The following is a 16,909-nucleotide window of genomic DNA, read 5'->3' as shown; positions in this document are numbered from 1 at the left end:
AGAAAGTGCTGTAATTTCTAGACGGTTCAGCCGATATGGATGAAAATATCCTCATATTAAAGCTGACAGTCTGCACTTTAACATTATAGCCAAAACAACAGAACACGTGTCCCTTTCCCAATACTTATGGAGCTCACTGTATGTGCCTGATAAATCACAACCGACAGGTTCATATGTCTGACCTGTCCTAATCGGTCATTGGCAGCTCCTGGACGTCTCTGGAATTTCCTCATCTGGTCAGGATGAATCTTATCATGAGATTTGTAAATGACCTGACAGCCTTAGGCGGATGTTAGCATGAGCTAACAATAAGCTAATTGCATCATTATTACCTGCTTAGTCTTACCATGACATGTCACCTCAGGTAACAGGTGTCCCCTGCAGTCTAGTTTTAATGGGGTTCATGGTACGGTGTTTACATTATGTCTGTTTTGTTGGCATAGGTTCGCAGGCTTGTTTGTTATAGGGCGTCGTATATAGGGCGTCGTATTTGAGGATTTTGGATCCACTGAAGTCTCCGCCTTGGCAAGATCGATTGATCCGATTACGATGGCGATCTGCAGCAAGTGTGAACGCGCATAAATGCATGTCAGAGCCCGTGTCTCGTGTAGCCTATGTGTGCTTAGTGTGTGTGAATGCTAATGTTTGCACAAGGTGCGCTTGAGTGCATGTACTGTATATATATATATATATATATATACAGCATTTGAGTGTGTTTATTCAAGTGTGTGTGTGATATTTGTGTATAGTGTGTGATTGTATAAGATTGCTAATGTGTGTGTGTGTGTGTGTGTGTGTGTGTGAGCAGGGTGCATGTAGAAGCGCAGAGACTCCTGCCTCTAGCAGATCAGTCAGTACATACTGTATTTGCACTGTGTGTATCCAATGTAACCGTTTGTTCTTTTGCTCTGTTCCCAAGCACAAGTGCATTAATAGTGTATGGCTAAATACAAAGCAAAGCAACAACAAACAAAAAGCCACACTTAAATATTCTCTCTGCTTTCTGCCCAAGTCGTATCCTTTGTTGACCACCTCAACAAATCATGACAGCTGACATCCTCTATCATTCTTTGAAATGCACAACTAACTCGTGCCATTGATTTGCACATTGGAATTCAAATAATCTAATTGAATCAGAAGGGACCAGTGAAGAGACCGTCTATTTTCATTCATTTCCTGGTCCAGGAGAACAGCGGTCTTGCTGTTGAAGTTGAAAATATGGTCTGTCGTGAAAGAATGTTTCACATAGTGTGTGGGAAACTGTGTTCCATGTTCTGTCTCTTAATATTAGTGTTGGGAGAACCATTGCGCAAACCTCAGCCTGTGGTTGAGTGCTGTGAGGACCCTTACACACACAGACAGAAAGAGCCAGGTGGTATGGTGAGTGCCAGACCTGGCTAGCTCCTCTCAAGAGTGCAATCTGTAATGTGAGCTGCCCGTTAGAATAACTTGTTTATCCCAAAAGCTTCCTTGCTCCAAGGACACATAAAACTGTGCCCAATACACACTTTGTAAGATGATGTTCCTAGGAGACTGTTTATAAATATAAACATTTCAGGTTTCACTTCTACTCTCAAAAACAACCTTTTCTATAGACAGGTCTGTAACAAACCCTGTTTGTCTGTGAACAATCAAGCCTAGCCTATCATGAACTGAAGCAATAGCCCTCTTGTTGACAAAGACAAATATAGATGGATCATTTGTTATTCATTTTGCCTAACCTTTTGTTAATTCCTCAACTCAGGGAAAATTACCTTATTTTCTTACGGACATGATTAAAGGCAAGTTAATTCCTCAACTCAGGGAAAATTACCTTATTTTCTTACGGACATGATTAAAGGCCAAGAAAGTGAGGTTGTTTTGCCAATTTCAAGCTGTGGCCACCATCTGACTTATTTTCCTTCTTTGTCTATGATATTATGGCTGTTCCAAACATTCGTCAGAGGTGCATGCCACCACCTACTCCGAGGGCTGTGTCTGCCTACTGTTCTGGAGTGTGAATTCATTACACCTTGTGACAAACAGGAGGGGAGAAAAGGGCGAGGAACCGGGAAGAAAAATTGCCCTACCAACTAATCCGACACCCTTCAAAACCTCACCACTATTCCACTAGTTTGACCTACCTAATCCCTCACCAGGTCGGCAGTCCCCACGGGACACGATCGTTCAACACACCTTGTACCTCTTCTCCAGTAAAATCTCGTACACCCAAGGACTTCTCTGCAGCTGCCACCACCACATCTATGTCCTGTGATTTAAATTCCATTATCTGCGGTACAATTGATCACTCTACTCATCGACGCCCTCTGTGGAATAAACAAGGTATTGAGACAGTCCTCGCTCTCATTGCCAGACAGACACATCGAGGCAGGCTTCTTTCTCTCTGGAAGCCTCGAGCTGCATTCCTCTTCATTCACACGAAGGGAGCCGCAGTGGTGAGCACGCTAGCACACCGTGACAAGAGTGGAAATGTCCTCAAGTTTTGGATTTTAACCACATTGGCTAGGATATCTTACCCAATGGCCACTTGAATTCGTAAGTACCCAGAGGAGTTTGGTGCGTTCTTTTGAACGAGATAAACGGTTATTTTGGTTTGAAACATTTGGGTGTTTTCGCTCCCATGTTGCGAGTTTGGTATCGGATGTTTTTTGTTGTCTCCTTTCTGGTAGGAGGACCTCTGCGTTGCGTCTGACCAGTTTATGGAGCTTGTGGTTTCAAAACATAGACCTTGTAAGAGGCAAGCAACTAGCCCTTTTCTTGTGTTGTTACCTAAGCGCAACCCATTTTATTTACCTGTGATTTGAACTTCTTCACAAACAGTCTTGGAATGCTTGTCCAACTGTTTTTCTGTGTAATTCAATCCGTTCAAGAGTTGATCAACACCGAAGTCGCAGTGGAAAACTGCGGATATTGGAGCGTTGTGTGTGTTCGGTGTGTGGATGTATCCCTTCGCTGTTCTTCAAGCAAATAGGCTACTTGAATTAACCCGAGCAGAAGCAGAATTCAAGCTTTTACATCTTAAGACTTATTGTACTCTAGCCTATTTTATTGCTGTTCACTCGGGGTTTTATTATAGGCTACATCCTATCCTGACATCCGTATATCAATGTTGTTTTTCTATTCGAAAAAACATGGGCAAGGACCTATAGTTCAACGGTGAATGGAAAAGCAAACTATTGGTTACCTCATTGCAAAGGGAATGCTGTTGCATTGCCTTTTTTTGAGGAAGGAATGCCTCCATAGACTATATAATTATAGCCATTCACTGACAGACACTGTCGCCTGGAAAATTGTCTTGGGCGGTGAGTGGGGACACTGGGGAGGGTGGCATGTGTGGCTCATACACGGCTTTACATTGACATTCGTTGCATGCTCTCACATATTGGGGTTATTTAATAGGGCTATTTCTTGTTAGTTCTAAGCTATTAAATGGACAGAAGGGAATGTAGCATATCTCAAGGGACCTGGTGCAGCTTTGTAAAAAGAAAAATCGATAACCCCTATTGGCTCTAAAATAATTAGAAATGGTGTTCCATGGTGTGTTAAAAGAGCGTTAATCTGCTAAGGAATGAGTGGCAATTTGTAGGCTTTGTTATTCAACAGCAATTGTAATTCCCTATTGAGTGGTAATAGAAGGTTGAGGGTTGTCGGTGGGTGTGTTGGTCTACGCATTGGCTGTCGTCTATTGAATATGCACTCAAATACTATTTGATTTTTCTTGAATAGTTTTTTTCAGTATAATTCTGGTGAGCAAATTACACACGACCCACCCTCCTCCTCAACATATAGCATTCACCAGTTAAAAAGCCTGACCGAATTTTAATGTATTATTTAAATATGTTGTAGGCTGATTTGTCTTGCCCGTTGGCCTTTGCCCTCAGTTTACAATTTAGGCAACAGACATTGGCTTGGTGGTTAAAGGTTACGACTACCTATTCACATGTAAATGTTGAAGGATCTCAAGCGTGACAAATGTTTGTTTAGTAGGAGGTACTAGTTGAATATGACTGTCCCTAAATCATCGGATTGGCATTAGCTTCTGCTGGTAAATCACTGAATGACAGACCGGTTGGTCCTCTAGCTACTCAAGAGTGTCTGAATCCACTGGGAATGAGTTGTAGCGCTAGTCTACATAGATCATTGCGGCTACAATGTTTAAATTCTGTAGAGTTGTATTCAAAGTAGAGACATTGTATCAGTGCGCGACCAGTGGCAACAATGTACCTGAATGACACGTTGGTAGGAATGACGTTCGCACGCTGGTGCTTTTCAATCCAATTTCCTCACCCATCCTTCATCTTCAGCCCTCAAACTCCCCTGCATGTCTAGCCTGAAGACTCCGGCATAAATGAGCATTTGGATTGGGAAAGTTTCCTCTCGCCACCTCTTACAAGTAGATGACTGACTTTCCCAGTTAAATAAAATAAATACAAGGCAGTTCTTTGAAATACAAGGCCGTTCTTTGAATATTTGAATTTAGGCCAACTTTTCAAAGCGGTGGTAGTGCTTTCAGATTTCTATCACCTGAATCATACACACACGATGAAAATGCATGCACGGGACTCATGCACTTATTGCATGAGCTGGTGCACTTATTTACATTCTTCCGTGCATGGTTCAGTTGATAGAAATCTGAATGCACTACCGGCTCTTTGAAAAGTAGATTTAATTGTACTTTTGTGTGACTATATTGTTTTGCACGCCTACCTGCAAAAGGACCATGCTCACTCACAACCGGTGTAGTAAGTTAAAACATATACTTGTCGGGTTTTGTCGGCGCTAGCAAGGCCATTTTTTTATTTTCTTCTAACAAATGTATGGGATTAATCTGACTGTGACTAATGCCAAGATGATAGACAATCTTCCGAGGTGAATTTGAAGAGTTGAACCTGAAGTTTTGCTGGATTAAAAACCTTACCAGACATGACACCAAGCAGTAGCCCATATGGACGTGTGTTGTATTGTGACTCCGTGGCTTGCTCTGTCATCAATGGATTAAGTGTGGGTCCTCACGTTGTCGTTTAGCCTATAGGTTTCCTGTATGGCGTTGCAAATGACTCTGCCAGAAAACTACAAGCACGTCAGGGCTGGCCAGTCACTGATCTAGTGTTGATATCAACTGGATTTTTTTTTAACCTTAATTTGACTAGGCAAGTCAGTTGAGAACAAATTCTTATTTTCAATGACGGCCTAGTGGATTCACTTCCTTGTTCAGGGGCAGAACAAGTTGAAAATCACCTTGTCAGCTCGGGGTTCGATCTTGCAACCTTTCGGTTGCTAGTCCAACGCTCTAACCACGAGGCTAATTGCCGCCCCAATTGAGGAATGAGGAAGAACCTACTGTCTAACTTGATTCTGTAGGGCTAACGGGCTTTATAAAGTGAATCAATAGTCAGTACCTCCCTCCGTGTATGTGCGTAGTGTGTGTGAGTCTTGCGTTTGTGTGCGTCTCCAGTGTGTGTGTGAGTGGACTTGGCAGAAGACTGCTACATTAACAGCCCCCTTGACTGGCAAACATTTTAAACCGGTGTGACAACCTCATCCTGAGGTATTCTCTCGCTCTCTCTCCTGCTGTTTCTTTCTCTCTCCTCCTCTCATTCTCCCACTGTCGCTTTCCCTCCTCTCTCTTCCTGTCACTCCTTCTTTCTTCACCATCTCTCTCATTTTCTTTCCTCCTGTCAGGGCCATGTGTGTTTCTCCCTCTGAGGAGTGCCCCTGCTGGGTTTCCGACACCCTGTCAAAATTCCCACATTTCGGAATCTCCGCTTCCCCCCCTCTCTGTTCTGACTTCTGTTAATTGTTGGTTTCGGCTCATTAGGACACATCCACCGCTGTTCCGGTCCAATCCGCCATGGTATCTCCGATATTCCTGGCATGCCAGCCCAGGCTGCGCTGTTTTGGCTCACTCTGGGCTCTCTCAAGGAGGAAGCGTTTAGTGCGAGTGTAAAAGGAGACCTCATACCAATGTGAGTTTGTCAGAGGGAGGCAGCGGGATGCCATGCGAGTGGTTTAATTTCCCCTTGAAGGTGATTGAGGGCTTTCTCAATGGAGCGTAATGGAACATCTTCTTTCCATATACGAACCAGTGGAGATGGGTTGTTATTTTTTGTTTCTTCCTCTCTTTCATATTTACCCCCCTCGCTTTTCCCCTTCTCTTTCTCCTCTCTCTGCTCTTCCTCTCCTCTCTTTCATATTTACCCCCTCGCTTTTCCCCTTCTCTTTCTCCTCTCTCTGCTCTTCCTCTCCTCTCTTTCATATTTACCCCCCTCGCTTTTCCCCTTCTCTTTCTCCTCTCTCTGCTCTTCCTCTCCTCTCTTTCATATTTACCCCCCCTCGCTTTTCCCCTTCTCTTTCTCCTCTCTCTGCTCTTCCTCTCCTCTCTTTCATATTTACCTTTTCCCCTTCTCTTTCTCCCTCTCTGCTCTTCCTCTCCTCTCTTTCATATTTACCCCCCCTCGCTTTTCCCCTTCTCTTTCTCCTCTCTCTGCTCTTCCTCTCCTCTCTTTCATATTTACCCCCTCGCTTTTCCCCTTCTCTTTCTCCTCTCTCTGCTCTTCCTCTCCTCTCTTTCATATTTACCCCCTCGCTTTTCCCCTTCTCTTTCTCCTCTCTCTGCTCTTCCTCTCCTCTCTTTCATATTTACCCCCTCGCTTTTCCCCTTCTCTTTCTCCTCTCTCTGCTCTTCCTCTCCTCTCTTTCATATTTACCCCCTCGCTTTTCCCCTTCTCTTTCTCCTCTCTCTGCTCTTCCTCTCCTCTCTTTCATATTTACCCCCTCGCTTTTCCCCTTCTCTTTCTCCTCTCTCTGCTCTTCCTCTCTCTCTTTCATATTTACCCCCCCCCTCTTTTCTTTTCCCTTCTCTTCTCTCTCTCATATTTACCCCCCCTGCTCTTCCTCTCTCTGCTCTTCCTCTCCTCTCTTTCATATTTACCCCCCTCGCTTTTCCCCTTCTCTTTCTCCTCTCTCTGCTCTTCCTCTCCTCTCTTTCATATTTACCCCCTCGCTTTTCCCCTTCTCTTTCTCTCTCTCTGCTCTTCCTCTCCTCTCTTTCATATTTACCCCCTCGCTTTTCCCCTTCTCTTTCTCCTCTCTCTGCTCTTCCTCTCCTCTCTTTCATATTTACCCCCTCGCTTTTCCCCTTCTCTTTCTCCTCTCTCTGCTCTTCCTCTCCTCTCTTTCATATTTACCCCCTCGCTTTTCCCCTTCTCTTTCTCCTCTCTCTGCTCTTCCTCTCCTCTCTTTCATATTTACCCCCTCGCTTTTCCCCTTCTCTTTCTCCTCTCTCTGCTCTTCCTCTCCTCTCATTCTCCTTTTGCTTCCCTCCCTGTTCATGTCCCCCTGTAGTTACTCTCTCTCTCTCAACGTTATAACCACCCTTCCTTCGTTCCCTCTCCATCTTTCCATCTCCCCCCTTTTTGAACAGTGTGACTGTCTCTCTGGGGTTCCCTGCGGCCCCTGGGCTAGGCTGCAGCAGTGATATTTATGCTTATTTATTTTGTGTCCTTTAACCATTTGTACATTGTTAAAACACTATATATATATATATATATATATATATATATATATATATATAATATGACATTTGTAATGTCTTTACTGTTTTGAAACTTCTGTATGTGTAATGTTTACTGTTAATTTTTGTTGTTTTTCACTTTATATATTCACTTTGTATGTTGTCTACCTCACTTGCTTTGGCAATGTTAACACATGTTTCCCATGCCAATAAAGCCCTTGAATTGAATTGAATTGATATTAAAAAGCACCAGAGAGGCCAGCAGTGAAGGGGCTTGTCTGAGGGCCCCGACACACGTGAGAAATAAGCCTTTTTACACGACTAATATAGACCTTAGAACTCTCTCCAATACAAAACCTCCCAAGGCCTGTCAGGCATACTGACGGACTGAGTTGACGAGCTGTTCGATGGGACTGACCTTGAATTTAATCGACAGTGTGCAGTCATGGTGCCAGTGCACCAGACCAAGTCATTGTATCTGTTCTACCACACGATGCATTTCTATCGGAAAGGTTCTGTAACGTTGCATTCTCTTGAACAAAGCCCAGGATGGATAACCAGCTGACCAAGACCAGTGTTTCACCCACCATTGCAACTACGGTGTATCCGCCCCCTGCCTAAAGAAAAGAGTTTGGCTTCTGTTGACAGTTATTGATTTCAATTGGCAGTTTTGATGCTATTGGGGTGTTTACTGGGAAATAATCCAAGGGAAAGGCTGACCAAGGCACCTATTGGTCCACCGAGCTCCGAACAGCAAACGTTTCCCTTCTTCCTCCGCTGAGGGGACAGTCAATGGAGCTGTCCAGGAAGTGTATCAATCAGTGTGTCACTGTCCAGATGTCAAGCAGTCGCCCAACTGTGGTACACTTGTTTTGAAACTGAAAACAGAACTGAGCTCTCTTATTGGAAAGGTCCAGGTAGAACCCCCCCACCCCTCCACCATTTAATTCAATTTGGTGCCTAATGAACAAGACCCCGGGTTTCGCACAGCATGGTTGTTGGTGTCGTTCAAGTTTAATTCAGGAAAATCATTTTTAATGAACATCCAAATAAATTCCTGGATTTATAAAACTGTGCACGTAGGCCTTTATGAAAATGGAATATTGTTGGTAGAATACTGTTAGTGTTGACAATGGTATTTTCTAAAGCATGCGGGAGCCTAGTGGTTGTTTGTACTGCTCAGTGGAGTCTGTCAGCCTCTTCAGGCTTGTTTAATGAAAACCACTGTGGGAGAGGAGGCGGCACACTGAGCAAAGCAAAATATGTGTATTTTTGTTGGTGCAGCACACAATTTGTGTGTGTGCATCTATAGGTGTATACTGTGCTCGTATAGGCAATGTGCTTAGGTAAAAAGGCCTTTTGTGTATGTGGGTGTGTGTCCATTCCTAGGTTTAATATAAGCATACCCACTCTCCGTTGTGGGGATGATTTAACTAGGAATAGTTGACAACAGGCTTTTTATTGTTGTGATTCGTGTTAATGGTGTGGCGGGCTCACTTCATAATTGCTTGTTTCTTCGCCTTCTGTGTCTCTTGCTCCTCTCCTCTCCCTGCAATGCAGTATCAGCCCTGGCACTGTCCCTCTCATCATATCTGTTCTGTTTACCGAGGGGAATTTAAATAATTAATTTGCCTGCCTGTAAATAAGAATAATAGAATGCGCTGCCGGCCCTTTAAGAGAGCCACTTGCCCAGGGAAAGCATGGCCGCCAGCGATACTATAAATCAGGTGTGGTGTGGCGACATAAATGAGAGACCGTCGCTCACCCCTCCCTGTTAGCGGAAGAAAGGCTCATTTAAAGGAGGTCAACAGTGCCGCTTTGCCCTCAGGCGGTGTGTGTGTGTGTGGCAGAGTGAGCAAGAGTGTGTGATTGTACCTGGCACACATGCGTACACACATGCACGCCACCCACTCTGAAGTCAACACCTGTGTGTTTACCAGATGTAGGTAAGTGTTCATTTATTCATTTTGTTTACTGCCTGTGTTCCCCTGAGTGCTTGGAAGTGGACTGCTTCAGGCTAGTTTGGCCTGTGTGTGTGTGTGTGTGTGGTGAAATGAAGTGGGCAGTCACGTCAGAGAAATAGCCTAGTTGATACCAACTAGCTGTGTTGACGGTTAGCTAAATTCATTCAAGGGTGTGGAAGTCGGCTAGATTCTCGCTTTGGCCAGTTGATTTAAAAAAAGAAAATCCATCAGAATCACTAGTTGGCGTTCCAGCCTCTCACTTCCAGAGCTAAACTCCCAGTGACTTTTTGCTCTTAATCTCTCTGTTGTGTCTGTCTCGGCCAAAGGGATAGCTGGAATTCCAGGCACCGACGGCTCCGCGGAGCGAGCTGCAGATAAGCTTTTTAGATAAGAACACGTCGTGAAACTGTAGCGCGGTCAGAGGTTGAGTGGTAAAAGGAGCGGTGTGGTAAGAAGCGCCCCCCCAACCCCCCAACCCCGACTCCACTCCAGATAAGTGTTTCTCAACTCCAGTCACGCCAGGGGACATGCACCGTTTTGTTCTAACTCCGCTCCAACAGATTCAACTAGTCATGAAGCCCATTGCGTGTTGAATCAGACATGTTGGTGTGAGGCGGAAATTCAAATGTGCACACCCTGGGGGGGGTTCCGACCATGCAAGCAAAGTTTCCTAAGAACTAGAAGCGAAGCAGCCCTCTCTGTCGGTGCAATCATATCATGTGCGTCGGCATTGTACCGTAGCATAGCATGTCGACCACATATATTTGATTTTTGCCCCTCAAGGCTACCCCTAATACAAAAGGTTTAGCGGGCCGGTGCAAAAGGTTTAGCGGGCCGGTGACATGCCTCCATCCTGTTGGAAGGAGACCCACACCTGTTGCACATATTTGTTCTGTTCCAGCACTAGCACAGCTGATTCATTTGCTAAATGAATCCTCAATCCCAGTAGTTGAATCTCAGGTGTACTACAGCTAAAATATAGTAAAAGTATGCAGTGTCTCTGGGTCCAGGAGGAACGGATTGGGAAACACTTTAACCAACCGATGCCAATGCTTCATTAGCCAAAGTTCTCAGGAGTTTTGGAAGCTTCTGTCTTGTGGTTCTCCTCTCAACATTTTACATTTGTGCAATTTAGCAGATGCTCTTATCCAGAGAGACTTGTACTTTTTCGTACTGGTCCCCTGTGGGAATCAAACCCACATCCCTGACATTGCAAGCACCATGCTCTACCCCACCCCCACCTTTCCCTCACCCTCCCTCCTGCCCTTCTCTTTTACCTTAGCTTGTTAAGTGAAAAGCCACTCCAGCCATGTTGTGCAGAACATTGCCTATGCTAATTCCTTTAGCAGACCTGGGCCAGCCGTGTAGCCTAAACGCTAACCCAGCGGGGGATACCACTCCACTCCGCAGCTGGGTGAGGGCTTTTTATTAGTCCCTCCTCAACCCCTTGGGGAGTTGAGTTAGTAGACAGGGCCTGGGACTAGAACTCTGGGAATAATTATTGCTGGCGAGACAATGCGGGAATGGGCGGGGAGGAGGAGGAGGAGGGCTGGGAGGACTGAAGAGGGCTGAGACTGAATGAGTAGGGTGGGTGGGGGGGGTCAAAGGTTAGACAGATCCCTCTTTAAGGTGGGGGATGGTGGATAGTTTATTGGCAGCAGGACCTCTCCCTCCCTGCTCTCCAAGGCAGGTTTAGCTGCTATGGGAAGGAGGGGAGAGGCTTGGTTAAATGGGCCCCCACATTACAGTCATGATGACTCCAGTTGTGCTTGGTGGCATTTGACAACCCCCCCCTCGTTCTGCATACGTGGTTCCATCCATCCCCAAGAGCTGTCATTGAGGTCAGGACTGTACCAGCTCACGGGGAAAAGGGGGGTGGGCGGTGTAGGAAGGGGGATAACATAGCATCCCGACTTCTCAGAGTTAGTCATTGCTGGTTCAATGATTCAAAGCTATTTTTGTTCACGCGCTGCACAAGCGCGTCCCACCCTTTCAGATGGCAGTGTTGATTTAGTTAGTGTGACACTTCAGGAATGCAGATGGAGGCCATATGATTCAGTCGAATCAGGCAGCGGGTTTCTATTGTCGAGCGCCACATTCCGATTAAATGGAGTGTGTGACTGGTGCGAGGTGCTGACCCGTGAAGGCTGAGAGGAGTTCCTTCCTTTCTCGCATTTCCCTCTCTCTCTCTCTCCGTCCCTCCTTCCCCCTATCCACCATTCCCATGGTGCTTGAGGAATGCGGTTGTTCCAGTTGATCGGGCCGTCATCTATTTATTCCCCCCCCCCCTGTATGATCTCCTTCAGCTCTTAGAATGGGCCTGTCATGGCCTTTGGCAGGTCATGAGACTGACTGACGGTTTTGTCCAACAGCCAGCGCGGGGGGGGGGTGAAACGTCCCGAATGTTGCAGAACCAGATGGAACGTATGGAGCGGATTCCCTGTTCTACATCGCAAGCCAGCATATCTGTACGATAACATTTCTATCTGGACGTTCTGTAACATGGCACCCTCCTGAACAGGACCCGGGTCCACCCGGTTGAATCAGTCCACCCGGTTGAATCAGTCCACCCGGTTGAATCAGTCCACCCGGTTGAATCAGTCCACCCGGTTGGTTAAATCAGTCCACCCGGTTAAATCAGGAGAACAAGACATGAAAATGGGCTTGAATGCAGTTGTCACATCGGCATCATTTTAACGCTCCAACCTATGATTGGAGTTTATTTGATCTATGCCTATCGAGTTTGAACAGGACACATTTTTAAAGGAGGTACTCACTCTATTCCAGTGGCACGACACAAGCCGTTTGAGCTCATTCAAGAGGCCCACCTCTTTCTTGCCTTTTTTATGAATTGGTCTCGGCACAGACATTTGAAGCCACACAATCCAGAAGACTGAACTAGTTTTAGGATTGTTGTAATTTCAGGAACCCCTCCACCCCCCCCCCCCAAAAAAAATGGGGGTGTTTGTTTTAGGTGGGTAATGTGGAATTTCAACAAAACTACGCCCGTCCACCTCAGCCAGGAAAGAGGGGATAGGAGGAGGAGAGAAGAGGAAGGGAGGGAACTTGGCAGCGTAGCTGGTTCAGCTCTCTGCACAAAGCCTATCGGGAGCGTTGTTCTGGGGAAGACCGGTTGTTCTGTGCGTGTGTGGGCAGGGCAGGGGGAAGGATGACAAAACCGAGGAAGAGCGCTGACTCAAACTTTAATTAAGCCCTCATCCAGCAATCGGAACAGCTGCTGCCACCCTGGTGACTAGACAGATGTTAGGGGTGTTTTAACCAGAAAGTTTTGTTATTTGGGTGGGTATTTTGGGTGGGTATTTTGAGTGGGTATTTTGGGTGGGTATTTTTGGCGGCAGCGGTGGGGTCTTTCTCACTCCTGATCACCAGGGTCACCAGCTCGGTTCCTGGAAAGCAACAGGCCAGTGAGTTAACCATATCTTTTGTAGCTGAATTCTCCAAGATGGATAGACTAGATGCCTCCATTTTAAGAATGAGAGGGAGACCGAGAGATGGGAAACGGGAGAGGCAGAGACTAACATGCACCCATGCACACACCTAGAAACTTGGAGAGACACACTGAAACTTGGAGAGACACACTTCATCAGAGATGTTGACCCTTGCCCTTTTCCTATTGTAGCTGAAGTGCTGAGTACCTGTCTGCAGCTCCCACACACACACACACACACACACACACACACACACTGTTAACACACGGGGCGGCAGGGTAGCCTAGTGGTTAGAGCGTTGGACTAGTAACCGGAAGGTTGCAAGTTCAAACCCCGAGCTGACAAGGTACAATTCTGTCGTTCTGCCCCTGAACAGGCAGTTAACCCACTGTTCCTAGGCCGTAATTGAAAATAAGAATTTGTTCTTAACTGACTTGCCTAGTTAAAAAACACACACACACACACTTTTTAACACACACACTGTTAACACACACACTGTTAACACACACATACACGCACACACATGCACACACACACACATGCACACACACACATGCACACACACACACACACACACACACACACCCTCTTTGGCATCTCCAGACACAGTTACCACCTGAATGTCAATGGATCAATGAGAAACAGGGGGGGGGGTAGTAGTAGAGGATCCTGGGACAGAGGACAAACTGGCGTTACACCACGCTAGGAGCCGTCTTGGTGTTCGTCCAGCGTACTCACTAGCCAATCCATAGATTCTCACTGGATTCAGAACTAATTGACATTGGGAAAAGGTTGATTTGGCTCAGCTCAAGCTACTGTTATTTCGGTCTCGCCAAACCGCTGTCTAATCTAATCTTGTCAAATGATAAAACATTGATCGCAGAAAGAGTGATGCTGTATGATGTTGCGTGCTTTTGCTGCCTGTGTTTTTGATCAAGGCGGCGAGTGTGTGCGTACAGCACGGGGCTCTGCCTCGAGTGAGTGCCTCTTCAGTGAAAAGCTGCAACTCTCTCCCTTGATCTCTTTCTCTCGCACTCTCATTCACTCACTCCCCCCTCCCGTCGCTCTAACCTTACGTTGGCGTGTGTTGATGAGCATGGAGTGGAGGCGCGTGCGCGTGAGATTGAGAGGGAGAGCTCCGTTTTGTTGTGTAAATGCAGCACGCCATCAATTGACTGCCCGCCTCCCTGCCTCTCCTTCAGCGGTTGAACCCCGCCCTCTGCGTGTCTGGCCCCCGGAGTGTTTGTGTGGGGCTACCCTCTTTCCCTCCCCCAGGGGCCGTGATGGCAGCTTGCCAGGGGAAGGAAGGGCACCACCCACTACTCCCCCTTACTTGCGATTCATGAAATATGATAAACCGGGTGGTTCGAGCCCAGAATGCTGATTTTGGCTGAAAGCCGTGGAATATCCGACCGTATATCATGGGTACGACAAAACATTTTCGATTTTTGCTGTTCTACTTACGTTGGTAACCAGTTTCTAATAGCAATAAGGCACCTCGGGTGGTTTGTGGTATATGGTCAATATACCACGGCCAAGGGCTGTATCCAGGCACTCCGCGTTGCGTTGGGCCTAAGAACATCCCTTATCCTTTGTATATTAGCCATACACCACACCCCCTCGTGCCTTATTGCTTAACTATAGCCCCAGATACTGTAGTGAACAAGCTGCTATTGGAACTGCGTTCTTGCACTAATACCATGTCTAGCCATGTTTCAGGCTGTGAAATGTCCCCATCTGTCCCCAACTGCGTCACTGGTGTCACCCTCCATCGGTAATGCAAGCTAATGCTACCCTCAGCCGTTTGGCCTACTGATTCTAGCGCTGGCGCTATGAGAGCTGTTGGCGCTCTAGATCAGACCCACATGTCGTTTTATGTAAAAGACCAATGGCCCCACATAAGGATGTGACCTTTTTTCAACCCTCCCCAATCCCTCTCTCCCTGGCTGACTCGGCCCTGGTGGAGCGACGGATGTGCACACGCAAGTGAAGCAGACGTTGTCGTTCCAGACCGAGGCTGCGGTCTGTGTTGCCGTTGGGTAAGGGAAAAGTGTGATGCAACGGAATCTTCTAATTCTGTGAGATTGTTGTTGTTGTCTGCAGGCCTTGCTTCGAGGACAACTAGATGCTACATCGTGCTATATTAAGAAAAGACTCCTTTACCTTCTGTAGCAGACACACAAACAACACTGTACTCTCCCGACCTCTTGTTTCCCACCCGACACCCATTGTGTTCCTGAAGTAAACAGTCCCACAGCACTCGGGGGCCGAGAAGCCAAACAATAACCTCAGCTCCTCAGTATTGCTACAGTGGGTTTAACACTAGACACATGCACACAAAGGACTCGCCGTACCATTTTGTGTCTGGCGAACCCGCAAAAGGGAAACGATACAATTGCCAGGGAGAGAAAGTGAAGCGAGCCGTCACAATAGCAGTTACTGTATTACGGGCGCCATTGAAGTAGACCGTTCACTAGGGCTGACCCCATGTGGTCGATTGTTTGATCGATAGGCTGTTGACTCGCGCCCTACAGTGGACTGACCCGTTGCGGAGGTCACAGGGATGGCGCTGTCCGGCGCTCTAAGACGTGTGCTACTGAAAACAGTAAATGGTTCTATTTGGTAAGAATAATGGTGCAACACTAATAAATATAATCATATTTTTACAACAATTACACTTTCTCCCACGATGGACAGCAGTCGTTGACTTGGCATCTTTCCCCATGTTACCATGTGAATAATGGCAAAGTTAACCTTATTGGTTTCTAGAGCAATGAGGCGGCGGCAGCAGAGTGGGGGGGGGGGCTTAGCCTTAATTGTCTTAAGAATATTGAGGAGAAAGGAAACGCCAACTTTAGGTCTATAATCAATAGCCTAACTGTTAAACATGCCTGGCTTTTACAAATCATCCACATACTGTATATCGACAGAAATAAGGCGCCCTGCTTCTGTTGCCAGTTTGAGTGTTTGTTTAATAGTCTACTGATTATGTGAGCGCCAAGCCTCACGCAACCTTGCAAGATGTCAGATAATGCAATTACACAAATTAGGCTGTTAAATGTTTGCTATGCTGTAATAAAGGCTTTAAAAAACAACTAATTTATTCAGTGTTTACACTGTTCCAAACAGGCAGGGGAAAAAAATGATATTGTAATCTAACGGCACCTGTTTGTCACACATAATATGCATGCAGTTCTCCTATACCCTCTGGTTTCTTCATCTCGTCGTTGTTACTACAATTGCCAGTGTGATCCTCATTTGTAGTAAGCAATGTCATTATCGTTAGTAGGCCCCTTATAGTAGGCTTGTGTCACCACCATCGAGCTGCAGGCCAAAGAGCGCGTCCTTGTTTAGCCTGAATACTGTATAGGCTACTGTGTCCGTCCATCCATCATTCCTTCATGTCATCCCACAGCATCCAAGTCATTTGTGCTTTGAAATGCAATTGAGCATTTTGGCTTTAAAATGTAACAAAGGAAGCTGTGGATAAATTAGCCTGAACAATAAATAAACCGCAATTCACACATGCACCAAACTGTTTTTAGTCGTTGGTTTGATAATGGCTTTTTATGTCAACATTTTTTTAGTTAGAGCGCACACTCTGGTACATTTATCGTTTATTTCGTGTTTACACTGTTCTAAATGGTCAGGAAAAAAATTCAAATATTGTCATCTAACGGCACCTGTTTAGCACACAATACTCACGCTGCGCTTGCTCCTATACCCTCCTGTTTTCTTCATCTCCAATAGTTTCCACAACTAAGTCAAACGTCTTCCACACATTTCACTTCCCCTTTCCCTCCTGAGCAACCATTAAAAATTCCCCCATTTTTGAGTTAAATCTTTTTTTACGTGGCCCACATCCGTTTTTGCTATCGTTTGTTACGGTGTTCAGAGTTTGTCATAACATACATGTGTCACGTAAAGAGCGCGAGCGCCGAGGAAATAGGGAATGTTTTTCCCTAAACAAATGAGGGATTTCA

The 16,909-nt window shown here is 46.0% G+C and overlaps 1 protein-coding gene across 2 annotated transcripts in view; it reads left to right on the top strand.

The window, feature by feature from the left end:
• Positions 1 to 2,335: 2,335 nt before the first annotated feature.
• LOC112233724 (plexin-A1-like) overlaps positions 2,336 to 16,909 on the top strand; it is a 327,164-nt gene continuing 312,590 nt past the window's right edge. The window contains exon 1 of one of the 2 annotated variants that reach the window (XM_042300320.1): positions 2,336 to 2,535. The gene's annotated coding sequence lies outside the window, so the exon portion shown is untranslated. The remainder of the gene's footprint in view (positions 2,536 to 16,909) is intronic. The other variant, XM_042300324.1, reaches the window with a different exon arrangement.

This window comes from Oncorhynchus tshawytscha, linkage group LG02, assembly GCF_018296145.1.
Source record: "Oncorhynchus tshawytscha isolate Ot180627B linkage group LG02, Otsh_v2.0, whole genome shotgun sequence".
NCBI lineage: Eukaryota > Metazoa > Chordata > Actinopteri > Salmoniformes > Salmonidae > Oncorhynchus > Oncorhynchus tshawytscha.
This window is presented reverse-complemented; position numbering and strand designations above follow the sequence as displayed.